Source organism: Heterodontus francisci, chromosome 25 (assembly GCF_036365525.1).
Source record: "Heterodontus francisci isolate sHetFra1 chromosome 25, sHetFra1.hap1, whole genome shotgun sequence".
In the NCBI taxonomy this organism is placed as follows: domain Eukaryota; kingdom Metazoa; phylum Chordata; class Chondrichthyes; order Heterodontiformes; family Heterodontidae; genus Heterodontus; species Heterodontus francisci.
This window is the reverse complement of record NC_090395.1, coordinates 70127085-70154527: the sequence shown is the minus strand read 5'-3', so window position 1 is coordinate 70154527 and position 27443 is coordinate 70127085. Positions and strand designations below refer to the sequence as shown.

Here is a 27443-nt window from a genome sequence, read left to right as displayed (position 1 = left end):
CCTTGATCGCTCTTGGAAGTTCACGGCTGCAGTTGAAGCAAGAAGATTAAAAAAGGAACGAAGACAAAGGGCATGGTTAGACTCGGCTGAGCAAGGGTTTGAAGAGGATTCTGGGCAGAAGAAACAGAGCAGCAAGGTTTTTGGCTGAAACAAGTAGCAGCCTCAAAGGCACAATGGAATAGAGCTCCATGGATGCGGAGTTGGAGGTGCTCTTACGGAAAGTCAGCAAGAGGAAGGAAATGCTATCTGTGCAGAGGGATAAAGGTTACTTGACATTGGTGGTGGTAGCAGGCTGGAAAGAGGTATCACAGGCTGTGAGTGGCATCTTCATGGCCCCATGATTCGCAACTCAGTGCCTCAAATAATTTAAGGGCACGAGGAAGATGGGCAATGTGAGACCAAGAGCTTGAAGAATACAAGATAAACATTCATGCCACCACGCGTCTAAACCTCCATTCAACACTAGACAATGCCAGCTGTGGCTCAGCAGGTAGCAGGTTTGCCTGTGCATCATGAATGCTGTAGTTTAAGTCCCACTATAGAACTTCAGCACAAAACCGAGGCTGACGCTCAAGTGCAGTACTGAGGTAGTGCTGCACTGTCAGAGGTGCCACCTTTTAGATAAGATGGTAAACTGAGTACCTATTCAGGTGGATGTAAAAGGTTACATGGGCCTATTTGAAGAAGAGTAGGAGGTTTTTCTGGTGTACCAGCTGACATTTATCCCTCAATTGACAGCTAATTTTTCATTTACCTCATTGCTATGGGCCTTGCTGTGCACAAACTGACTGTTGCCCACATACAACAATGTTGACACTTCAAAAACGAATTATGTGGTGCTTTGGATCATCCTGAGGGCGTGAAAGGTATTATATTGAGATGACATCATGGGATCTTCGACATCCACATGAGTGAGCAGACATGACCTTGCTTTAAAGTCTCATCCAAAAGATAGAACTTCTGACAATATACAACTCTTTGGAGCATCAGCATTGAGGATGTGCTCAAGTCTTGGAGTAGGGCTTAAACCCATGAGCTTTTGATTCAAAGATAAGCATGTTCCCACTTGAAGAATGGTCACTTGGATGTGGTATTGGAGGGCTCCCAGTCCTATTGAACCAGTATGAATGGATACCTTGGTCAGAACAACCAGTGCATTGTCTGAGCTGAATTTGCCCTGAGTTTCATTTAGGTTTTAGCCCGATCCAGACATGAAGCACAACTCTCACCAGGCTTATCCACCTTCTACATACATGAGATCATTTTGAAAATCTACACGGCCTCGTGTTACAGCAATAAAGGCATCACCCATTTCTGCCCTCAGCTCCCTCCCACAACCAGTGTATCAACCCACCACCAATGGTTGAAGAAGAAAGCAGTTCACCACCACATTCTCATGGCAACTAGAGATGGGCAATAAATGCCAGATTTGCCAGTGATGCTCACACCCCAAAAATGAATAATTTACTTTCCAAATCTTCTTCTTCTTCGGCCTCCTTATCTCGAGAGACAATGGGTAAGCGCATGGAGGTGGTCAGTGGTGTGTGGAGCAGCGCCTGGAGTGGCTATAAAGGCCAATTCTAGAGTGACAGGCCCTTCCACAGGTGCTGCAGAAAAATTTGTTTGTCGGGGCTGTTACACAGTTGGCTCTCCCCTTGCGCCTCTGTCTTTTTTCCTGCCAACTGCTAAGTCTCTTCGACTCGCCACACTTTAGCCCCGCCTTTATGGCTGCCCACCAGCACTGGTGAACGCTGGCAACTGACTCCCACGACTTGTGATCAATGTCACAGGACTTCATGTCGCATTTGCAGACGTCTTTAAAGCGGAGACATGGACGGCCGGTGGGTCTGATATCAGTGACGAGCTCGCTGTACAACGTGTCCTTGGGGATCCTGCCATCTTCCATGCGTCTCACATGGCCAAGACATCTCAAGCGCCGCTGACTCAGTAGTGTGTATAAGCTGGGGATGTTGGCCGCCTCGAGGACTTCTGTGTTGGAGATACGGTCCTGCCACCTGATTCCAAGTATTCTCCGGAGGCAGCGAAGATGGAATGAATTGAGACGTCGCTCTTGGCTGACATACGTTGTCCAGGCCTCGCTGCCATAGAGCAAGGTACTGAGGACACAGGCTTGATACACTCAGACTTTTGTGTTTCACTTTCCAAATCACTTTATAATATTTAGTATAGGGATGACACAGGTGCTTGTACCGGACAATTCAGCATAACATGGTTTGTTTTACCCTGAAATAAAGCCAAATGGTTAAGCAATTGCTAATATGCCTCTCCAGCAACTCTTTGAACAAATAGTGTAACTGTCGACTCATACAGATCGAGAGAATCCATCACCAGCCTCTGCTAAGTTAGGTTATCAGGATAATTAAGGGAATTTAACCTCAAATAATTTTTAAGAACAATTTACCCTATTAGCGCATACTGAGTCAGAATTTTGTTTGAAAATAATTTTCTCTAATCTTACTTTGGTCGGTTTGACGCAGGTCTGTAAATTCAGTAATGCTTTTAAACTTTCAAAAATCATGTGTGCAACCATTAACTTGCGAGACACATCATGCCTCAACACTGTGTAAATTAACTGTCCCAACACATTCTAGTTCTGTCCTGGTTAGATCTGTTTTAAAGGTGCTGCGTGGCTATGGACAAGGGGACAAAGACATGATTAGCAATGCTAAATTTTAATTAAAAAATGAACAGCTCAGTGTTTACACTTATTTTGAGTTGTCATGTGATGCCCATGGATGTAAAATGGATGGATGCACCATTGACCAATTTAACAGCCTGGGTGGCCCAATCTGCGCAGGTGATCAGCTAAATTTGTCAGACCTATTTTTAGGCATTCTGGGCAGCCTCCAAATCATGTGTTAAGCCCCTTGACTATATCACCCCTCCCTATCTATGTAACCTCCTCTGGCCCTACAGTGCTCCAGGTTTTCTTTGCTCCTTCAATTCTGGCCTCTTGCACATCCCTAATTTCCTTCGCTCCATCATTGGTGGCCGTGCCTTCAGCTGCCCAGGCCTTAAGCTCTAGAATTCGCTCTCTAATCCTCTCAGCCTCTCTCTCCTCCTTTACGACTCTTCTTAAAACCTACCTCTTTGACCAAGCTTTTGGTCACCTGCCCTAATAGTTCTTTGTGTCTCAGCATGCAATTTTGTCCAATAATCGCTCCCGGGAAGTGCCTTGGGATGTTTGACTACTTTAAAGGCACTATACAAATGCAAGTTAGTGTGCTGTTGTTGTTAGTTAGGGGCCCAAAGTCAGTTGAAGAACCACTGTGTCAGAATGGGCTGCCCTGGCCGGGCTTGCTCTACTCGGTTCAAGAAGGCAGCTCACCACCACCTTCTCAAGGGCAATTAGGGATGGGAAATAAATGCTGGCCTGGCCAGCGACGCCCACATCCCATGAATAAATATTTTTTTAAAACTCAGATTTTCCAGGCATTCATGTGGCCTAGCAACCAGCTGCCACCAAAAGGATAAGCAACATTTTACTTATAACGTGGAGTTGGAAGGTTTCCTGCTCCACCTGGCTCCACGATACTCCTGACGGCCACTTCCTGCCACAATCGGACCCCTTCCTGCTGCGCTCCTCCTCGTTCCCTGAACTCGTCTGCGAGACCCGGAATGGAACTCTTTCACCTGCTGAGCAGCCTGTGGAAGTGTGAGATACTACAATTTATTCAAGGAGGCCCGAGGATCAATTTCCAGCCTTCAGATTTTGGGATCAATCTTCCAGCCTTCAGTTTTTGGGATCAATCCTTTTTACCCCTCGCAAATGGCCTAAAGGAATTTCTGGGCTCACAACTATGTTTCTGAGTTTAGAAGACATATGCAGCACCCCATGTAGCATAGTGGTTTTATACTGGGCTGGTAACCCAGAGGGCTGGACTAATGATCCTCAGACATGCATTCCATTGCCAGCATAGCAGCTGGGAAACTTAAATTGGTTAACTAAATAAATAAAAAGCTAGTTTTAGTAATCTCTCTTCTCTCTTTGGCCTCCTTGTCTCGAGAGACAATGGGTAAGCGCCTAGCGGTGGTTAATGGTTTGTGGAGCAGCACCTGGAGTGGCTATAAAGGCCAATTCTAGAGTGACAGATTCTTCCACAGGCACTGCAGATAAGATTGGTTGTCAGGGCTGTTACACAGTTGGCTCTCTCGCACTTCTGTCTTTTTTCCTGCCAACTGCTAAGACTCTTCGACTCGCCACTCTTTAGCCCCGCCTTTATAGCTGTCCGCCAGCTCTGGCGATCACTGGCAACTGACTCCCACGACTTGTGGTCAATGTCACGGGATTTCATGTCACGTTTGCAGACGTCTTTAAAGCGGAGACAATGATGGCTGGTGGGTCTGATACCAGTGACGAGCTCGCTGTACAATGCGTCCTTGGGGATCCTGCCATCTTCCATACGGCTCACATGGCCAAGCCATCTCAAGCGCCGCTGGCTCAGTAGGGTGTATATGCTGGGGATGTTGGCCGCCTCGAGGACTTCTGTGTTGGAGATGCCAAAGATTCTCCGGAGGCAGCGAAGATGGAATGAATTGAGACGTCGCTCTTGGCTGACATACGTTGTCCAGGCCTCACTGCCGTAGAACAAGGTACTGAGGACACAGGCTTGAAACACTCTGACTTTTGTGTTCTGTGTCAGTGCGCCATTTTCCCACATCCTCTTGGCCAGTCTGGACATAGCAGTGGAAGCCTTTCCCATGCGCTTGTTGATTTCTGCATCTAGAGACAGGTTACTGGTGATAGTTGAGCCTAGGTAGGTGACCTCTTGAACCACTTCCAGAGCGTGGTCGCCAATATTGATGGATGGAGCATTTCTGACGTCCTGTCCCATGATGTTCGTTTTCTTGAGGCTGATGGTTAGGCCAAATTCTTTGCCGGCAGCCGCAATCCTGTTTTAATAATGATGACCATGAAACTATCAGATTGTTTTAAAAACATCTGGTTCAATAGGGAAGGAAATCTGCTGTCCTTACCCCGTCAGGACTACGTGACTCCAGACCCCTGGCAATGAAGTTGAAGCTTATCTGCCCTCTGAAATGGCCTAACAAGCCACTCAGTTGTGTTCAAAAAAGTGACACATCACCACCTTCTCAATGATAGTTAGGGATGGGATAACTAGCCTGAGCAGTGACACCCATATCCCATGAATGAATAAAAAATTCTAAGCTTCAAAGGGTAGCAGATACAGCATGATGCTCTATTTACTGCGTAAGCCTCCCTGCATTGGCCATACAGTTGTTGGATGCCCCAGGAATTTAAGCTAGTTGATAAATCAACCAGAGGGGAGATAAGGAAAACATTTTTTACTCAGTGAGCTCCACAGAAAGCAGTTGAGGCCAAAACATTGTATGTTTTCAAGAAGGAGTTAGATATAGTTCTTGGGTCTAAAGGGATCAAAGGGTACGGGGCGAAAGCAGGAACAGGTTACTGAGTTGGATGATCAGCCATGATCATAATGAATGGCAGAGCAGGCTCTAAGGGCCGAATGGCCTACTCCTATTTTCTATGTTTCTATGAGTTGTTGTGATCTGGAATGCGCTGCCTGACAGGGCAGTGGAAGCAGATTCAATAGTAACTTTCAAAAGGGAATTGGATAAGTAGTTAAAAAGGAAAAAAAAAAATTGCAGGGCCAAGGGGAGAGAGGAGGACAGTGGAACTAATAGGAGCTCCTTCAGACAGCTAGCACAGGAAGGATGGGTTGAATGGCTTCTTATGTGCTATAAGATTCTATGAATTGATGCTACCTGGACATTCCCCAATAAAATGGTAACATCTTTTTAGTTTAATTGTACCTGTGTCTGTGTATCTCTATACTACACATAAATACTCTACATACTCTACAAACTGTGGCTGTATCCAACTAATAAGTGTTCTCTCTTTTGGGAGAGGGGGGAAGAGATAAACAGGGTATCATTGAGCAAATTCATTACAACACAATCAACCTTGGGATTGAGATGATCCTTTGTGATAGACTAGATTCCTGGGATAAAATTATCCATACCATTCCAGACTCATCTGGAAGCTCCAAGTAACCCTGCAAGTCCGTGCCCCAATGTCATAGAGTCATTTATGGTGCAGAATGAGGCCACTCGGCCCATCAAGTCCAGGCTGGTTCTCCACAGAGCTATCCCATCAGTCCCACTCGCCCACTTGATCCCTGCAGTGGATACGTTAGTTGTAGCTAGGGCAGGCAGAAGAAGTCTATCAACCCTACCAATTAGTCCCACTCTCTTGCCCTTTCCACATAGCCATGCAATTTTTTTCTTTCCAAGTATTTATCTAATTCCCTTTTAAAGTTACCATTGAATCTGCTGCCACCACCCTTTCAGGCAGTGCTGATGAGGTGCATTACTTTAGCTGGTTAACGTTCAATGATTCTCTTATCCACATTCAAGGCTCCCTAAGGTGAGGCTGTTGCCGACCTGCATCTACAATCTCTGGGCTTAGATAAGTAGGATGTGTCCTCTGTTACCGTTCAGGTTTTCAGCGAGACATTACAGCATAGAAACGGGCCATGTGTGTGTGTGCTTCCCCATAAAAGTATCAATGCTATTTGCCTCAACCATTCCCAGTGGTAGGGAGTTCCACATTCTAACCACTCAGTGGATAAAGAGGTTTCTCCTGAATTCCCTGATGGATTTATTAGTAACTATCTTATATTATGACCTCATATTTGGTCTCCCCCAAAAATGAAAGCATTTTCTCTCTGTCTACCCTATCAAACCCTTTCATTATCTTAAAAGATCTCTTATCAGGTCACTCCTCAGTCTTCTCTTTTCTGATGAAAGACGATAGGAGATGGCTTAGTTCAGCCAAATCGCCTGTTTCTGTGCTGTCGACTTGATGTAACTCAATGTAACTCTATCATCACAAACTTCTACTGATTTCTTTTTTATGTGCTTATTTAGCTTCCCCTTAAATGCGTCTATGCTGTTCACCTCAACAATTCTTTGTGCTAGCAAGTTTCTCATTCAATCAACACTTTTCCTAACACTTTTTTGTCATATAAACAGCTTGACAGTTTTAGTAAGATTGTCTCATTGACAAACTGCTACCTGCTTTTTTTCACTGCTATATTAAGTAAGTGTCGCTCAGGTCCATTAATTAGCTGTGATCATGAGAAATTACTTAATTTGCTTAATAAAAAATTCATACAATGTCTACTACATGTCAGGCCAGAAGGTGAAAAACATAGGTAGCGATAGGAGTAGGATAAGGCCAGTCATCTCCTTGGGCCTATTCCACCATTCAGTCAGATTATGGCCAATCTGCATCTTAGCTCCATTAACCTGCCTTTGTTCCATATCCCTCGATGTCCTTACCCAACAAAAATCTATCAATCTGAGCCTTGGATATTTCAATTGACCCATCACAGAATCACAGAATTGTTACAGCACAGAAGGAGGCCATTTGGCCCACCAAGTCTGCACCAGCTCTCCGAGTGAGCAATTCACTTATTGCCATTCCACGGCCTTCTCCCCATAACCCTATACATTCTTCCTTTTCAGACAACTATCTAATTTCCTTTTGAATGCCTAGATTGAATCTGCCTCCACCACACTGTCTGGCACTGCATTCTAGATCCTAACCACTCGCTGTGTGAAAAGGTTTTTCCTCATTTTGCCAATTACCTTAAATCTGTGCCCTCTCATTCATGATCCCTTCATGAGGCCAGAAACAGTTTTCCCCCACCTACTCTGTCCAGACCCCTCATGATTTTGTATAACTCTATCAAATTACCTCTCAGCCTTGTCTTCTCCAAGGAAAACAGCCCTAACTTCTCCAATCTATCTTCGTAAATGCAGTTCCTCATCCCTGGAACCATTCTCGTGAATCTTTTCTATACTCTCTACAATGCCTTCACATCTTTCCTTAAATGTGGCACTCAGAACTGGATGCAGTATTCCAGTTGAAACCAAACCAGTGTTTTATACATGTTTAACATAACTTCTTTGCTCTTGTACTCTATGCCCCTATTAAGAAAGCCCTGGATACTGTGTGCTTTATTAACCACTCTTCAATGACTTATGCACATATACCCCTAGGTCCCTCTGCTCCTGCACCCTCTTTAGAATTGTACCCTTTATCTTATATTGTCTCTCCATGTTCTTCCTACCAAAATGAATCACTTCACATTTCTCTGCATTGAACTTCATCTGCCATTTGTCCACCCATTCCACCAACTTGTCTATGTCCTTTTGAAGGTCCACACTATCTTCCTCACAGTTCACAATGTTTCCAAGTTTGGTATCATCTGCAAATCTTGAAATTGTGCCATGTACATCCCTGTACATCAAGGTCTCGGTCATTAATATATATCAGGAAGAGCAAGGGCCCCAACACTGGCCCCTGGGGAACTCCACTACAAACTTTCTACCAGCCTGAAAAACATCCATTAACTACTGCTGTTTCCTATCACTCAGCCAATTTCGCATCCATGCTGCTACTGTCCCTCCTAATTCATGAGCTATGACTTTCCTCACAAGTCTGTAGTGTGGCACTGTATCAAATGCATTTTGGAAGTCCCTGTACACCACATCAAAAGCATTACCCTCATCGAACCTCTCTGCTGCCTCTTCAAAAAACTCCAGCAAATTAGTTAAACACAATTTTCCCTTAACAAAACCGTGCTGGCTTTCCTTAATTAAATTGCATTTGTCCAATGCTTTCGATCAATTTGCACAGGCTAAGCTACAGTCCAGATCAACTCGCCAGGTGATAGTTGTTCACAGAACCAGCAAGGCAAGCAGATTATAATGCAGCACATTATCAGTGTAAGACTGCTGGAAACAGGCCACAGGAGATAACTTATCCATCCCAGGCCTCAGGCTATCATTGGTGATTCCAAATTGTGACAACTGCTGCTATCAACTTTTCTTGGAATGGAGCATTAGATCTAGATAGATCGTACAAGCCTACTCTTGTTCCTTGGCATCCTGAAAAGAGTCTCAAGGGTACGCCTTCAGGATGAAGTGTTATGTGTGGAATGCTTGAGCCCCAAACACCGATGAGCTTCGATCTTCCTCTGCAGCTTTCGGATGCTAATGCAAAAACTGGTGCCTAGTAGCCAGACCGGGGGCATTTTACTCTCTGAGCCCTATTGGTGTAACCCAATTTATTTAAAGAAGCCAAAGAAAATCTAAAATGTTGACAATTATTGCACCTTATTACGCAACAGGGTAATGACTTGGAATAATTGAGTTTCCTTTTTTGGGATCTTCTACATGAGCACTAGACTAACAATCAGAAAGTGCAAAATAGTCAAGTGCGGCCACTATGATATTGCTCGCCTACCGGGAGAATCTACATTTGCTAATTCATGAACAAGAAAGCTGCCTGTTTCTCAGAGTGAGCTTCTCAGAGCCTTCATTTTGCAGTTAACTGGGGCTCAGTTGGTAGCACTCTCTCAGCTCTGAGTCAGAAGGTTGTGGGTTCAAGTCCTGAGTTGAGCGCATTAGGCTGACATTTCAGTGCAGGACTGCACTGTTGGAGGTGCCGTCTTTCAGAGGTTGCATTATACTGAGGCTCTGTTTGCCTTCTCAGGTGGATGTAAAAGATCTGGGGGCACTATTCAAAGAAAGTCAGGGCCTTGTCCCTGCACCATATTCATTCCTAATGCAACACTACTAAACAGATTTACTTTATTGCTGTTCGTGGGACCTTGCAAATTGTCTGCTGTGTATTTCTGCGTTACATTACATTACACCTCAAAAAGTACTTCACTGGCTGTAAAGCACTTTGGTATGTCCCGGGGTTATGAAATTCACTATAAAAATGCAAATTCTATTGTTTTTAGATGGCAAAGATTATGGAGCACAAGTCTTCAGTACTGCAGCTGGGATATTGTCAGTGCCCATAGTCTTTGCTGTAGCCAATGCCTTTAGTCATTTCTTGATATCAAGTGGAGTGAATTGAATTGGCTGAAGACTGGCATCTGTGATGATGAGACCTCAGGAGGAGGCCGAGATGGATCATCCCCTTGGCACTTCTGGCTGAAGATGGTTGCAAACGCTTCGGCCTTATCTTTGGCACTGACATGCTGGGCTCCTCTATCATTGAGAATGGGGATGTTTGTGGAGCCTCCTCCTCCAGTTAATATCTATCTAACAACAGCAACCACACTTTAAAATAATTAACTGGCTGTGAAATATTTTGAGACATTTTAAGGATATGCAAGACACTACATAAGGCAAGTTTTTCTTTCTTGGAGATGACGCAACCTCCATCTTAAACATTCATTAGTATTGCTTTATAACATATCTGAATACACAGAGAAACACAGATACACAATATACACAGATTGCACCAAGTCCCATTCACCCATCACCCCTGTGCTTGCTGACCTACACTGTCTCAATCCAGCAATGCCTCAATTTTAAAATTCTCAACCCTGTCTTCCAATTCCTCTATTGCCCAGCCACTCACTATTTCTGTAACTTCCTCCAGTCCTATAAGCAAGATCTCTGCACTCCTCCAATTCTGGCCTCTTGAGCATCCCAGATTCTCCATTGGTGGCATGCCTTCAGCTGCCTAGGCCCTTGTTGTTGGCATCCTTCCATCTACAAAAGATGATGGCTAGGCCTTAAGATCTGGAATTCTCTTTCTAAACCTCTCCAACTCTCTTTCTTCCTTTAAGATGCTCCTTAAAACTTTACTCTTTGACCAAGCTTTTGGTCATCAGCCCTAATATCTCCTTATGTGGCTATGTGTCAAATTTTGTTTGATAATGCTCTTGTGAAATGCCTTGGGATGTTTTACTACATTAAAGGTGCTATATAAATGCAGGTTGTTGTAATTTTATATATATACACACCTGTACAAATGGAATTTCTTTCTGGATTTCTGAGTAGTTTGATTTGAGGGGAATTCTACGTTCCTGCACATCTCAAAATATGTCCAGCTTCTAAAAAAACTATTAATAATATTAATAATGCTTTTTAAAGTTAAAAACAAAAAACTTGTCTCCAGCAAAATTAACAAGGAGTATGCTATAAATGACAGATGTCAAAACAGCAAGCAAAATTCAGTGCCACTGAGTTCAGACAATTCAAGCACATGGTCCCTTTAAATATGTTTTTTTTTAAATTCAGTGTCTCCAGGCTATAGTGAATCGTCACTGGTCAATTTCCACCAGAACAGGTACCCCCCACCACCACCACCTAACCCGTGGCTCCCAGAGTCGGGAGAGAGCGAATTATCCAAGTGCTTCCCGTGGTGAACAGAACTGCACAGTGGGCATCTCGGCTCAATGGAAGTCCACAAATTCTTAACACAATCCCTGCACAAGCAGTTCGGACGAAGGGAGAGTGCCCGGCTTTGGAGCAATTAACACAAAGTCACTAATCTCGCACGCTAATGAATTAATTGTGAAACAATTCTGCTGGTCCTTGATTCGAGCGAGTAAAGGTTGTCAAAACTCAGCATCTATTCAGTGCTAAGGTTGTAACCAGGGAAACGCCAAGAGAGAAGGAAAAAAGCCCAGCAGAGAAAACCGATTACCAAAGCATAACAGAGCACAACACCAACCCGAGCATAAAGTAACAATCAATATTCTATAAACAGTCGTACCATCGCCACAAGTGGCTCTCTGCTGAATGCTGACATTTTTGTTAGTAATCTGTCATCTTTTAATAAATGATGTTCTCCCTATGTAGGTCAGCAAGAATTTTTCTTCTCCATTCGCAACCCCCCAACTCCTGTCTACCCCACAGAAGTGCAAAGAGCATTCGTAAATGTAGCAGTTCCTGTGTATTTGGCAAACACCACAGTGTGATTGAGGGGAAACATCCCCTCATTAAATACACTTGAGCTGTGCACTTCAGAAAATTAGCTCTAAATTGGCAAACCCGCCTTGCCAGTGACACTTACATCCTATGAAAGAATTTTTAAAAAGGCATAAAAGTGGCCTGTTTGGAAACTTGAAACATTGCACTTTTCCAGACCCAACATCAAAGCAAAAGTCAGAAGAATTTTTTTTTTACACACCACATATCTCGTTATTAGAACGTTGGATACTTTACCACATGTGGCTATTGAGGCAAAGATTGTTAACAGGATTAGAAAAGTATTTGAAAGAAGAGCTAATAGAACAAGGGAAGGAATAATGAGGTTAGAGTAGTCAGCTACAAAAAAACAACTTTCACTTAGAGAATGTTGCTAATGTAGGAAGAAAATGCCCCAAAGTGTTTCACTGAGATGGAATGAGATAATTACAGATGCCAACTATAAAAAAGGACATACATGAAGTGCAGACCACAAGCATATGAAGTGGGTTTTAAAGAAAAAAGACTTGCATTTATATAGCACATTTCATAAACTCAGAATGTCCCAAAGTGCTTTACAGCCAATGAAGTGTAGTCATTGGTCCAACGTAGGCAATACGGCGACCAATCTGTGCACAACAAGCTCCCACAAACAGCAATGTGGTAATAGTCAGGTAATCTGTTTTTGTGATGTTGATTGAGGGATAAATATTGGCCAGAACACAGGAGAGAACTCCCCTGTTCTTTGAAATATTACCAGGGTGTCTTTTATTCCCACCTGAGATGGCAGACAGAGCCTCGGTTTAATGTCTCGTTCAACAGACTTTTAAGAATGGTTTTAAAGGAGGAAAGAGAGGTGGAAAGGTTTAGGGAGGGATTTCCATGGTGTAGGATCTAGCCTGGCAATGGCATTGCTATCAATGGTGCGACAAAGGGAGCCAGAGTCGGAGGAGAGCAGAGCTTTGGAGGGAGGGTTGTAGGTGTTATAGAGTTAGGGAGGTGGGAAGCCATGAGGGCAATTAAACACAAAGATGAGAATTTTAAGTTGGAAGCATTGGGGGATTGGGAGCCAATGTGGGTCGAGGAGGACAGGTGGTGATGGGTGAGTAGGACTTGATGGGAGTTAGAATATGGGCAGCAGAGTTTGGATGAGCTCAGGTTTATGTAAGGGGTGGGAAGGCAGCCAGGAGAGTATTGAAACAGTGAAGAGTGGAGATTGCAAAGACATGGATGAGGGTTTCAGCAGCAGATAGGGTGAGGCAGGAGTGGAGGTCAGAGATGTTATGGAGCTGCAAAGTAGGCAGTAAGAGATCCCTGTGGCTGTAAAATATACAGTTTTACCGACTACAACTGCCTGAGGTCACCTTACCCTGATACACTGGGGTGTTTGTCTCACATTGTTGTTGTGTGCTACCCAATGACTCCAAATTATCTGATGTATCTGGGACTTCAATTCCCAGTCTATGCTCAGTCAGGGTTGCTATAGACTACAGTGAAAAAAAATCAGCCAAGGTTCACACTCCTAACGGCTACCCTACCTTTCCCAAGTTGTAATTTTTCATTTGTGAGCATAAGCATCATGTATGAACTGCTATTCGACTGTGGGGTTGTCTAGCTAAGTCCAATCCTGTCCTCAGACACCACCAAAACAGATTATCTGGTCATTTATCTCATTGCTGTTTGTGGGAGCTTGCTGTGTCGAAAATTGGCTGTCACGTTTCCTATATTACAATAGTGACTATACATCAAAAAGAACTTAATTGGCTGCAAAGCGCTTTGCATCATCCTGAGGTTATGCTTGGTGCTATATATTTGCAAGTTCTTTCTTTTAGAGTGAGATACAGCACTGAAACAGGCCCTTTGGCCCACTGAGTCTGTGCCAACCAACAACCACCCATTTATACTTTTTTTTGCTGTAGGCATCACTGGCCAGGCCAGCATTTATTGCCCATCCTTAATTGCCCTTGAGAAGGTGGTGGTGAGCTGCCTTCTTGAACCACTGCAGTCCATTTGGGGTAGGTACACCCACAGTGCTGTTAGGAAGGGAGTTCCAGGAGTTTGACCCAGCAACAGTGAAGGAACGGCAATATAGTTCCAAGTCAGGATGGTGTGTGACTTGGAGGGAACTTGCAGGTGGTGGTGTTCCCATGTATTTGCTGCCCTTGTCCTTCTAGTTAGTAGAAGTCGCGGGTTTGGAAGGTGCTGTCTAAGGAGCCTTGGTGCATCGCTGCAGTGCATCTTGTAGATGGTACACACTGCTGCCACTGTGCGTCGGTGCGTCCTACATTAATCCCATATTCCCTACCATATCCCCACCACCTACCTACACTAGGGGCAATTTACAATGGCCAATTCACCTATCAACCTGCAAGTCTTTGGCTGTGGGAGGAAACCAGAGCAACAGGCGGAAACCCACACAGTCACAGAGAGAACTTGCAGACTCCACACAGGCTGTACCCAGAACCGAACCTGGGTCGCTGGAGCTGTGAGGCTGTGGTGCTAACCAGTGCACCACTCAAACTTATGGAATCAGTGCCAATTTATTTAATTAATTAATTTGCACAAATCATTAAGGACCATGCATTGATAAACTCTTGCTCTGCTCACAGCCTCAATTCATCCCAGTTCTAATGACTAGTGGCGTTCAGAAAGAGCTTTCAGTGTCTATTTGTACTAGGAATGAGGATGAGAGTCTAAAAATAACTCACAACTCTCATTGAAGGCCATCCTTCAACATTTTCTGGAAAATATAATGGTGTCTGAATAGTGAGTGCTGTTATTAATGCGCAAATCGGCTCGCAACTTGTGGTGAGAAAGTGATACCTCATTAAGTACAAATTGCCACAAATTGGACGATTTGTGCCACTCCACTGTTACCGCCACGAAAATGGCATCTCGCCCTAAACCTCCCCATGGGTTTCCAGAAATGGCCGCATTCTCACATAATTTACCCATTAAACTCACAGCAGAGAGTTAAATCTGGGATTTAGTAGCATAAGTATCCTTTTCACAATGTGATAATTGTTAATGACTGCCAATCAACCTCTCTAGCCCAGAAAGTGAGTAATCATCAATGTGAAGTCTCATTCCCTCATGCTTTGAGTTGTTACAGATTTTAAAAATGTCAAAATTCTATGTTTTTACTTTTCCTTTCTATGTCGTTTTTCTCTCTCTCCCTTAATCCAATCTTTCTTGCCCTTCTCTACTTTTTTGTACCTGATTTGACTCTAGTTGACTCAATTTCCTTATTAATCCTTCCTCTGTTTCTTTCTGAATCCTTATAGCTCATTGGTTAAGGAGATATACTGTTGGCACCATGGTTCACCAAGGTCCCAGATGCCCCATTGCCCTCGCCATGTTGTTATCAGTACCCAGCAACGTACAGGGCAAAGCAAGTTGTCGAGCTGAAGGGTGAAGGACAAGGTTTAATGGTGCACATCGCGAGATGCCCCAATCCAGCGAGTTCCAGCCCATTATCAATAGAGGTGAGAGCTTTGTGAACACAACTCTAAGTCAGCAACTTATTCCAATGTCACCAGGGTTACACCCATTTGGGTGAGATTGGCTGTGTAACATATGCAAGTATTGAAGCAGAAATAAGTGCTCACAAAATGCAGCTCCTGAACTTTGGACCCTGTAATGATAAATCAGGATTGGTGAATAGCATAATATTTTTCAACTGCTGTGTCAGTGGAGTTCATCAAAGAGAAAAATACCATGGCCTTGTCATAAGATTGTATCCCTGTCAGTTTTCAGATGCCTATTCCTCTGATTCTTATCACACCATTTGCAGAGGAACACCTTCCAGCTAAATATTCATATCAGGAGCTGTCATTCAGTTGCGCAAATGGGGATGATAAAATGGCAAGGATCAGAAATATACTGAAGCACGTGACTGGTCTGTGAGCAATTGGCCTGTTTAAGTCAAGCTGCTGTGTTCCTCAAGTCGAACAATCTTGACTGTGCCAAAAATTGTCAAGGCTTCGTGGGCCAAGAGGGTAAATACACCTCCCATTTTCATAGCAAGTCAGCCCTATGCTCATTGAGTTAGCTTGGCTTCTGTCCCATCACAATTTTAAAATTCTCACCCCTGTATTCAGATCCCCCCACTCCTCCCTAAGTCTATAACCTTCGCCAGGCCTACAGATCTCTGCATTTCTCCAGTTCTGGCCTCTTGTGTATCCCCATTTCCTTTGCCCCACCACTGGTGGTCATAACTTCAGCTACTGAGGCCCTAACCTCTGGAATTCTCTCCCTAAACCTCTCTCTCCTCCTTTCAGACACTCCTTAAAACCTCCAAGCTTTTTGGTCATTTTTAAAAATTTTGTTTATGAGAGGTGGGAATCACTAGCAAGACCAGCACTTATTGTCCATCTCTAACTGCCCTTAAGAAGGTGGTGGTGAGCTGCCTTCTTGAATGCAATGAAGTGGCTTGCTAGGCCATTTCAGAGGGCAGTTAAGCATCAAATACATTGCTGTGGGTCTGGAGTCACTTACAGTTCAGGCCAGATCTCCTTCCTAGAATGACTTTGGTGAACCAGATGGATTATTACTAGTTTCACAGTCACCATTACCGAAACTAGCTTTTTAATTCCAGATTTATTTAATGAATTGAATATAAATCCGGTGGAATTTGAACTCATGTCTCTGGAGCATTAGGCTAGGCTTCCAGATTACAAGTCCACTATACCACTGTACCTATCCTAATATCTTTGGCTCATGGTCAAATTTTGTCTAATAACACTGCTGGGAACAGCATTTTACTCTGTTAAAGGTGCTATATAAATGCAAGTTGTTGTTGAGTCAGAAGTGAGAGTGCTTCCCATTGAGCCATGGTTGGCACCAGAATTTGTGAATTGGATTTAATAGGCAATGGGGGCTGGGCGACTGCGCTTCAGCAGGGGGACCTGGAGCCGCATTTTGCCTGCGACAGCCAATTAAGTGGCTGCCCCCAGGGCTGGCGTCCCTGTTAAGGGCAGCAGCCCGCCCCCAAGAGCTTTCAGCCCAATTAGAGGGCTGGCAGCTCAGCAGCACCAACGCTACCGGTGGCCACTGCTGGAACTGCACCTGGAGGTTGCAGCTGTATCGATAGCTATGCACCTTCAAAGTCAGGTAAGCGGGGTCTGGGGGTACTGGGGCCAGTCAGCAGGCCCTGGCAAGGTGGTGGTGGGGGGGGGGGGGGAGGGGGTGCAGTCGTGGTGGGCAAGCAGTGCCGTTGCTGCAGGGGGGGGGGGGGGTGGGGTGCCATTTCCGCACCGGACCCCCCAGCAACTGGTAAAATGCCAGCGGAGGCAGGAACAGGGCCTTAATTGGCCACTTAGGTGGCTCAATTGGTCTCCGGATGGGCTGACTGTCATCTTTCCCACCATTGGTAAGATGGCATGGTGGCAAGAAGGTGACGGCCATGCCACCTGATGCCTTCCCGCACCATTTTGCCAGCTTTCTCACCTCCCAGCCAAAGGGTTAGTAAAATGCAGCACTGTGATTCTGCAATAAAATAATTCACTGCAATGATGTGATTACAAAAACGATTCCATGTTGCAAATTATTGAAAAGTATAATTTGTAAATCTGAGTTCTGTAAATCGTGACAATGAACTAGGTGTGGAAGGCTATGCACAAAACACCTTAACTCACACCTAAATAAAACCCTACAGAGTCTGTGATGTTATAAAGGTGCAAGGGGGAGGAGGGCACATGTCTGTATCTTTACGACATACAATGTACATTCTCCACTGTAAGATTTCCCTTCAATCTCCCCTGTGGCTGCTGGGGTATATATAGCTGAACAGACACCAGATGCTCTCTTGGTAATGCAGTCAATTGCCAACTATTGCTGGCAGAGCCTGCACAACGAGTGTCTGCAAACTATTCGACCAAGGAAGTATCACAGCCCAGCCTGGTCCTGGCCTCAGCGAATAAACAGACTTTCTTCTGGTTGCCAGGGGAGAGACAAAGACAATCTTTTTTTTTAACGCCATGAGTTATGATCTGGAATGTGCTGCCTGAAAGGGCGGTGGAAGCAGATTCAATAGTAACTTTCAAAAGAGCACTAGATAAATACTTAAAAAGGAAATATTTGTGGGGCTATGGGGAACAAGCAGGGGATAGCTCTCTCAAAGAGCCAAACAGCAAAATCATGGGCCAAATGGCATCCTTCTGTTCTGCATGGCTCTAAGATTCCACGATCACAGCCTTTTGTTCTTTCATTAGGGTGGTCACTCCTCACTGGAGTGTCTAGACAGTGAGCTATTTGGCAGTGGTAGACAGCACAGCTGAAACCCTTGCCAACCTCACCCAGCAACAACACATGCATTTTTCAGCTGGGATCTTCCCCCCGCCCTGGCCCAGGGATGCTGAGGCTCAGGTTGTGCATCACAGAATGCTATCCCATTGCAAGCAATAAACACAGCACGGACCAGCCATCCAACCTGGAACCATTTTGACTTACAACAAAAACTTGCATTTATGTCGCTCCTTTAACCTAGCAAAGTATCCACTTCACAGGGGCGTTATCAGGCAAAATAATTCCATGACTCTAATCATGACCAGATCCATGTTACCTCCTTAGTTTGGAGATATTGGGGGAATTTTAACATTCTGACGCACTGTGAGTGGGGGTGGGGCCCAAAAGCGTGGTAGAAACCTGGACGTTTAGGTTTCCCAACAAGCTGTGGTTAGTTAACTCCATACCATCAGTCTTTTGTTCCCTGTTTGGCTTGGCTTCCAGTCGGGCGGGGAGGAGGCTGCAGGACCAGGTAGGACCGAATCCAAGGTGGGGTCCAAGCCCCCAGATGGGTCATTTCGCAGGAATGGGGGAGGAGGATGTTTGTATGGGAGCATGTGTCTGATGGGTGGGGGGCTTGGGGAGGTGGGGCATCTGGAGGGTAGCACTCCTGCTCACAAGCAGTGCTGGAAAGATATCCACCGTCTCTCCAAGGCTTTCCTCACCTGGCGGGTATCCCGAGGCCTGGGAATCCTGGCCAGCCACACGTAAACCCTACAAGGCAGGTTAAATCCAAGGCTTCCAGCCTCATTAACATATTTAAAATGCCAACCCTGTGAGTCGGTCGGCTGTCTACCTCTTGTCTCTCCTGAGTATAATCTGGAGGTTGGCGGGTTGGAACCAGCTTCCCGATGCACTCACAAATTTTACCCATTTAACCCTCCCCTGCCTGCACCCAATCCCACCTGCTCATATTAAAATTGCCCCATTCAGTCAGCAGAGACCAGGAATGGAGTCCTCAAATTGGCCTGGACAGCAGGGCAGAGTATGCACCAAATGAGCCATCGGTGTCATCTTTTCCCAATTGTAATTTTGCAGTCAGTTACTGAGCAGTAAAACTGTTGCCATTGGTTACATAAACACATAGTTTGGGAAAGAATTATTGCTTCTACCAGCGACCGCTTGCTTTTTCAATTTTGAAGACTTTGTCAGCGAGTAATAGGGAAAATGCACTGGGGGAATGAGGCTCCGTGTAATATGAAGTGAAATGAAAATTGATTTATATGGGCTTCAAATCATATGATACTGCTACAGTTCTGCACATTGCACTGCGGCCATCCATTGCTGGCCCTGGTCTGTGTTGTGGTGGTTTGCTGGGGAGGGTGTGGAGTCTCAAGGCAATAAGTGGCTGACATATAGAGACCAGGAAGTCCCCCCTCCCCCCAGACCCCCATTTCGGAAGCAACATAGTCCATTCGGCCCCTCAGACTTGTTCTGCCCCACCTTGGCTTCATTTCACTGAATACCCCTTACCTTACCGAAAATCTATTCCGTTGAAATCTCCAATTGCACTCCCCCCCACCCTGCCCCACACCTCACAGGCATTTAGGCGGTGACCCTTTTGTCTCTGGAGGCAGCAGACCAGGCTTGAATAGTGGAGGTGAAGATGCAAGAAAACAAAAACTTGCACTTATATAGCACCTTTCCCAACCTCAGGGCACCCATTTACAGCCAATTAAGTACTTTGTAATCACTGTTGTCATGCAGGCCCCCACCTGCCAAAATCATGAGGCATATTAATTTCACCACATGGGCATTAAATTTCAAACTGTTGTTGAAGTGAAGAAAGGACTTGCTTTAAAAAATTGCCAGATCTTGGCTGGAAAGACATTTGCATATTAACAGACAGTGTTTGGAAAGGACATTCCCTGACACATTCAACCCACAATGGACTTTTGATCACCAGACGTTGAAGGTGGGGGTGCTCGCATTCCAGGCTGACTGCTAAGATGGCCGAATACACAAACGGAGTTTAAGTTTAATAAATTTCAACTTTTCTTCTTTAAACCTAAGAAAGCCTGTTTTTGCTGGTTTCTTTGCCTTATAATTGGAAAGCAGTAAACAAGGGGGGAGTTAAAAACACAATGTGTTCAAAATTAAACCCTGTTACAGTGAGACCAGGTGAAGGCTGAGTGGGACCCCCAGACACCTTTCTCACCTGGTTGTAACAGAAGCTTGGGTACTAGCATCCTGGATTTTACCCACAAATGAGAGAAATTGGAAGTGGGAAGCCAAGTTGTTCCCAATCAAAAAAAAAGAGCAAGATTTCAATATAGGTTTTCTTGTGGTTGTGTGTGCTTGAATACTAACAAGCCTGCAACTGAAGCTAGTAGCTCCCCAAGCCAGGGTGAAGTAACTTGGGATAAGTTAAAAGCACTGTCTATGGAGGGTTGAGGAAAATGGCTGAGCAGTGTGGGATCACTGTACGTGGCAAGGCTAGGAAGTCTGAACTCCTCAGGCTAGTGCCCAACCATTGTTGCCTTGAATCTGAAGAAGCAGAAACAGGGTTAAAAGCAGAATCCGACAGGGTACTGCTAGCAAAGATATAATTGGAACAAAGGAAACTTGAATTAGAAGACAGGGAAAGAGAAGGAGAGAGACAGGTGAGGGAGAAAGAGAGAGCCTTCTAGAAGGAACGTGAAGAGAAAGAACGAGCCTTCCAGAAAGAACGTGAAGAAAAAGAGAGGAGGGAGAGAAAGAAAGACAGGAGAAGGAATGAGAGAGAGAAGAGAGAGACAGAAAAAGAATATTCCAGAAAGAATGTGAAGAACGAGAACTGAAGCGGCTTGAGTTAACTTGGGGGTGACAGCGTAACCCCAGTGAAAGCATGGCCAATATGGAGGAGTGTAATTCAGGGCTGGGTGCAAAATTGTTAAAACTAGCTCAATTAATTCCAAAATTCAATGAGGAAGAGGTAGAAACGTTCTTTGTGTCCTTTGAGAAACTGGCAAGGCAGCAATAATGGCCAGCTGAGACCTGGCCTCTTTTACTACAAAGCAAGCTAACTGGAAAAGCCCCTGAGGTTAATTCCCTGTTGCCAAATGAGAGTTCATCAAATTATGAACTGACCAAAAATGCTATCCCTGGGGCATATGAATTAGTACCCGAAGCCTGTCACCAAAAGTTTAGAACCCTCAAGAAGCAAGTTAATCAAACTTATCTGGAGTTTGAAAGAAGTAAGCAGCTGGCTTTTGACTAGTGGCTGAGGGCTTTTAAAGTACAGCTCAGCGATGAGAATCTTAGAGAAGTAGTTCTGTTCGAGGAATTTAAACACTCTCTCCCACTCTTCCTAAAAACCCATGTAGAGCAGCAGTGGGTTCGGAGAGTCCGACAAGTGGTCATTCTAGCTGACGAGTTTGCTTTAATTTATAAGTCGGTTTCCCAGGGGAGAACCTTTCCTAGTCACCCCCACAAATCCAAAAAGGACAAAGGGTGGGAAGGTGATAGGAGCCTAAGCAGTCCTGGGAGAGAAAGGAAAGTAGGAGACATAGGAGGCCCTCCTCTAGCCAAAAAGGAAGGTGCTGTGAGCAAGAGTGGGACCCGAAGACATGTGTGCTTCCATTGTAATAAAGCAGGGCATTTAAAAGCTGACTACTCGAAACTAAAGGGAAAACCTGTAGGGTTAATCAGGACACACCCGCTCAGTGAAGAAATGAACCTGATGGAAAGCACAGCAGAACAAGCTGTGGCTTTAACTGTAGTAAGAGTGAGACCCAGGAAGCTTACAGCTGCAAGTGCAAGAAAATTTAGTAGGAATCCTGAAGGTTATCAGGGTTTTGTCTCCGAAGGGAAAGTAACCCCATACCCCTTGAGTGGGGTAAGCAAACCCATAGTGATTCTCAGGGACACAGGGGCCACTAGATCCCTTTTACTGTGAAAAGACCTGACCTTTCCCCCAGAGAGTGCAGTGAACACCAGAATGGTGGTGAATGGTATTGGAGGGCAGTATATGTCTGTACCTGTACAACGGGTGCACTTGGAGTGTGACCTAGTTTCGGGATCGGTGACAGTAGGTATTGTCCCTAGTTTGCCTGTGGATGGAATTGACCTGCTCCGAGGTAATGATCTGGTGGGGGTGAAGGTGGTAGCCCCCAAAGTAGTGAATGAAAGACCGCAGGAGGTCATAGAGACAGGGCAGTGGCAGGAGATGGTCCCCTGCAGTTTCCCAGAATGTGGAATGAATCAGGCCATGATCAAACCAGCTCCCCCAGAGCAGACTGAATTGGCACTGCAGGCAAATGACCAGGTCTGTCTGTCTGAGACTTTCTTTGGAAAGTTAGGAGACTAAGGGAATTAATTAAATGGATTTTCACTAGGTGAGGCTCAGCGAACCGACCCAGTATTGCGAGAGCACAGGCTGCCCAGTCTGAAAGTGAAGCAGAGGGAGTCCCTGATTGTTACTATTTAAAGAATGAGGTACTAATGAGGAAATGGAGCTCTCCTCAAAGACCTGAGAGCAAAGAGCGGACAGTAGTTCTCCAGTTAGTGATGCTGCAGAGGTACCAGAGAGAAATATTAAGAAGGGCCCACGAGACTACAGTGGCTGTACATGCCAGTATACGAAAGACCAAAGCTCGCATAAGACAGCAGTTTGACTGACCAAAACTCCACAAAGATGTGGTGGAGTACTGCAGCAGTTCCCACATGTGCCAGGTTGAGAAGAAACCCCAACCTACAGTGAAACCTGCACCCCTAAGTCCTGTTTCAGTGTTAGGATGACCCTCCAGCAGAGGGCTGGTGAACTGTAAGGGACACCCGCCAAGAACAAAAGGGAACAGGCAGGCATAAGGCTGGCAAAAGGTTAGACAGTGATGGGGAAAAAGTGACCAAGAAGGCAGGTTAAACGAAGTGCGGGAGGAATCCCGGATGAAAACCCCTGCTGTCCGGTCAGCCAACTCCGAAAAATATGAAAAGTTAGACCCCACATCCTCCTATGTAAATGCAGACACTAGAAGCACTCCACCAGATTTGCTAACAGCATTTACAGGAACCTGCAGCGACAGAGAAAGACCTCCAGGGGCAGAGAAACGGTGAAGGTGATGTCTCACCTAGTCAAAGTGCCACATGGGAGTGTATAGAGTCTGCACAAATACCTGCAGGCAGGAGTGTCCTTTGGGACAAAGGGGAGATTGGCAAAGAAACTTCCCCCACAGTCACAACCAAAGGAACCACCCATCCCCCTAAAGTCAAAAGCCTTTGCATGACTCAGCAAAGCACTGAAAGAGAATTCAGGATAGACCCACCCACTACTGACTCTCCTGAACAAAAATTCCAACTCAGGGCTAATTAAACCTAACCCTAGGCAGTCATGAAAATGGGAAAACTGAGAAAAAACTTCTCCAAGAACCTCGCATTTATTGGTATGCCAAAAAAGGGGCAAGTCTAAAAGGTTTCAGGATTTATGAATGAACGGGAATGAATGAGAGAAATGCATGTTTTTTTCTGTATCTTCCATTTTTCTCTCGACCCTTTTAATGAAAGGCGCGTTTATCAAATCGTATTTCATTCCGCTGGGTGTGACGGTGTCATGCAGGCCTTCATCTGCCAAGCATGAGGCATATTAATTTCACCACATGGACATTAAATTTCAAAGTGTTGTTGAAGTGAAGAAAAGACTTGCTTTAAAATATTGCCAGATCTTGGCTGGAAAGACATTTGCATATTAACAGACAGTGTTTGAAAGGACAAAGCAGCCATTCCCTGACGCATTCAACCCACAATGGACTTTTGATCACCAGCCGTTGAAAGTGGGGGAGCTCGCTTTCCAGGTTGACAGCTAAGATGGCCGAATACATAAACGGACATGATCAAACCAGCAAGTCACATGACTAACCTTCTCTGCAACCTGAGTTTTTAGAATTTGTACAAACAGTTTTGGGCAGACAGCAGAAAGCTTCCAGACTGAGAAGATCTCTCCTGGCTGGCTCGCCACAGCCTCTCTTGTCTGCCTGCTCCCATCTCTTTCTCACAAGCCTCTGAATCCACTGAGGACACAAGAGCCCCAAGAGAGAAAAGCATCCTACAACGAATAAGGTTTAAGAAAAATACTGGGCCCCAGTGAAAAGCAAGATCTACCTACAATCAAGGACTCTACAGTGAGCTTAAAGAACCGTAACAAAAACGCTTCAGACATTGCCTCAAACTTTGTCACTTTATTTTTCTTCTGCTCTTTTCTGTCTCTATTTTCATGCGTGTATCGCATATGCCTACAACTTGGGCCCATCGTGTATTCGTAGGCATTAACGGAATTAGAAGTTAAGTTTAATTTTAATAAATTGAAACTTTTCTTCTTTAAACCTAAGAAAGCCTGTTTGTGCTGGTTTCTTTGCTTTATAATTGGAAAGCAGTGAACAAGGATTCACCAAGGGGGAACTAAAAACACAGTGTGTTTAAAATTAAACCCTGTTACGGTAAGACCAGGTGAAGGCTGAGAGGGAACCCTAAACCCCTTTCTCACCTGGTTATAACACTGTTGTAATATAGTAAATGCAGCTGACAATTTGCACACAGCAAGGCTCCACAAATAGCAATATAATAATGAATAGATAATCTGTCTTAGTGATAGTGGTTAAGGGATAAATATTGGCCAGGACACTGGGGAGAACTCCCCTGTTCTTCTTCAAATAGTCCTTTGAGATCTGCCACATCCATCTGAGAGGGTAGACAAGGCCTTAGTTTAATGTCTCATCCACAAGACAGCACCCCACAGCACTGGGAGTGTCAGCCTATATTAAATTCTCAAGCATCTGGAATGAGATTTGAACCCACAACCTTCTAAGCCAAAGAGGAGAGGGTTACCCACTGAGCCAAATAGGCAGCAATTTTACTTGATTTTCTTTGTGAAATCGGGGAGTATTGATGCGGTACCTTCCCTCGCATGGGGAAAAAATTCAGCCACTCTTCCTGCTCCAGGTCACCGCTGAATGACCAATACTAGGTCAGAGAGGATCAGCTCAATTGTGATGCTGCACACAGTCAAATAGCCTGCCAACACACACCGTCTGGGTTTGCATGTGAGACAATCTCTTGCTCAAGGCACTGAGGAGAGACTGCGAGCTGTGGCACTATGTTCCAGCAGGGGTCAGGACCTCCAGAAAAGATCGGGAGGAAAACAGAATATATTCTTACACAGTAGTTCCAGCACAGAAACAGTCCATTTGGCCCAACTAGTCCATGCTGGTGTTTATGCTCCTGCTCCTCTTTATCTCACTCCATCAACATATCCTTCTATTTCTTTCCCCTTCATGTGTTTATCTAGCTTCTCCTTAAATGCATCTATACTATTCACCTCAACTACTCCCTGTGGTAGCAAGTTCCACATTCTCACCACTCTCTGGGTAAAGAAGTTTCTCCTGAATTCCCTATTGGATTTATTAGTGACTATCTTATATTTCTGGCCCCCTTGTTTTGGATTGTCCCACAAGTGTAAACATCTTTGCTACGTCTACCCTATCAAAACGCTTCATAATCTTAAAGACCTTTATCAGGTCACCCCTCAGCCTTCTCTTTTCTAGCCTGTTCAGTCTTCCCTGATAGTTACAATCTCTCAGTTCTAACTAGTGACCTCGATTGTGCTTTACCAGGTTTGTTTCCTTCAGCTGATATTCCTATTCATCTGGTTGAGCTCTGGCTACATCTCTTTCGAGTCGGCCGCCTGGCAGTTCCAAGGAGTACGTGGCCCCATTGACCATCTGATTTTCCCCTCTTCCCACTCTCTCTCTCCATATGGCTTCTTCCCATCATCTTCCTAAAGCTACAGCCCGGATGGTCAGCAAATTAGAACTTCAGATTTACGATGCTGTCACCTTGTACTGAGTTCATCTTGTAGCTGGTTCCAAAATCACGTGTAAGAACATAGAGACATAGGAATGTCGAAACATAGAAACATAGGAACAGGGCAACAAAGGAATAGGAGGAGGCCATTCAGCCCATCGAGCTCATCCCACCATTCAGTTAGATCATGGCTGATCTGTATCTTAATTCCATCTACCCGCCTTCATTCCATAACCCTTAATGCCCTTGCCTTGTAAAAACCTATCAATCTTAGCTTTGAAATTATCTATTGACCCCCAGCCTCAACGTCTTTTTGTGGTAGACAGTTTCAGATTTCCACTGCTAAGGTAAAATCAACAATGCTGTCTGTGCCTCACTGCAGAAATCCTACAGCAGCACTCTGTGAGATACCACATCCCCTAGATTTCATGGCCATTGTTTACAGTCCCTTATTCAGCAGTAAAACCACACAAACTCTCCCTTCATTGCCCCGCTGTGTGCATTAGTCCCAGAGAGAGGGCTGAGAAGAGTGTTTGCAACACATTTAAATCTTACTGACTAACCTCCTTGTATAAAGACGCAATAAAGCACACCCCCACCCCACAGCATAGCAGGAGCTGCTGCTGTACAAGCTCTTGAGAAATATGTAGCCTTTTTAAGCAGTCATGTCGCAGGTTTCACTAATTACAGTGTAAATCATCAGATACAGCAGTGTCACAGGATCAAAGCAAGAGTTGTACAATTACTTCTAGAATATTCCAAGCAGAAATCTTTGAAAAAAGGCAGCCACTTACAGACTTTAACAAGAAGAGACTAGATTACAGCTAGTTGTAGTTCAGTAACACTGGGTTTCAGCTGCCTGGAAGCTTCCTTCAGAGAGCATCATACACACACATACTTCATGGTCTGATGAGAGCACAGATCACATCAACAGTAAGCAGTGATATTAGTGCTGACTCCTCCTCTTTCTCGCTCTCTCCACATTCCCCAGGCTGTTTGAGCCGGCCTCCTGTCACTCTCAGAGCTGCCTGTTCCTGCTCCCTCACGAATCTGGTGCGCTGTTCCTTTGGGGTTATTTTTATCATTTCCCCCCACACTCACTCCATCCCTCACACTACTTCTGCAGAAACCTTTCACAAAATGTCCGCAGTGTTTCTGTAGCCTCAAGCTGCTGGTTGTCTCTCAGTCAGGCAGAAACAGACTGTTTACTGATCAACATACGGAAGGGGGCCAGAACTGAAGTAGCACGCACACAGAAGGAGTTAATACCCCCAGCCCCCCGGACTGTTCTGGGAAAAATGTAGACAGGTTATTTGAATTAAATGCCAGACTACAATTCCAGCCGGTTTATTCTCTCAGTGTCCCTACTTCAGTTGCATATTTGTGTGAACAACTTCAGCTCATCCAAAACTCTGCTGCCCATGTCCTAAATCGCACCAAATCCCGTCCACCCATCACCCCCAGTGCTTACTGACCTACACTGGCTCCTGGTTAAGCAACAGCTCAATTTTAAAATTCTCATCTCTGGTTTTAAATTCGTCCATGGCCTTGCCCCTCCTTATCTCTAATCTCCTCCAGCCCCTCCTTATCTCTGTAAT

General features: G+C 44.9%; 1 protein-coding gene across 1 annotated transcript in view; it reads right to left on the bottom strand.

Annotated features, from left to right (window-relative positions):
- LOC137383976 (cyclin-dependent kinase 18-like) overlaps window positions 1–26725 on the bottom strand; it is a 127413-nt gene extending 100688 nt beyond the window's left edge. Inside the window, exon 1 of the mRNA XM_068057472.1 lies at window positions 26640–26725. The gene's annotated coding sequence lies outside the window, so the exon portion shown is untranslated. The remainder of the gene's footprint in view (window positions 1–26639) is intronic.
- Between the last annotated feature and the right edge of the window lie 718 nt (window positions 26726–27443).